This window comes from Eimeria mitis, genomic scaffold (genome assembly GCF_000499745.2).
Source record: "Eimeria mitis Houghton genomic scaffold, Emh_scaff583, whole genome shotgun sequence".
NCBI lineage: Eukaryota > Apicomplexa > Conoidasida > Eucoccidiorida > Eimeriidae > Eimeria > Eimeria mitis.
The window spans coordinates 3,816-4,019 of NW_013574074.1; positions in this window are offsets into that span (position 1 = coordinate 3,816).

Here is a 204-nt window from a genome sequence, read left to right on the forward strand (position 1 = left end):
CCTCGCTCATACATCTCTCTGATACTTGAGTTCTTTGTTAAGAGCCCCCAGCTGCCAGTTCCATATTTCTATGAAGCCGTCGATCGAGCCGCTCGCCAGGTGTCGCCCGTCCCCAGAAAACACAGCACACTCAGGGTGGCTTTTGTTTGTAAACTAAAAAAAAAAAAAAAAAAAAAAAAAAAAAAAAAAAAAAAAAAAAAAAAA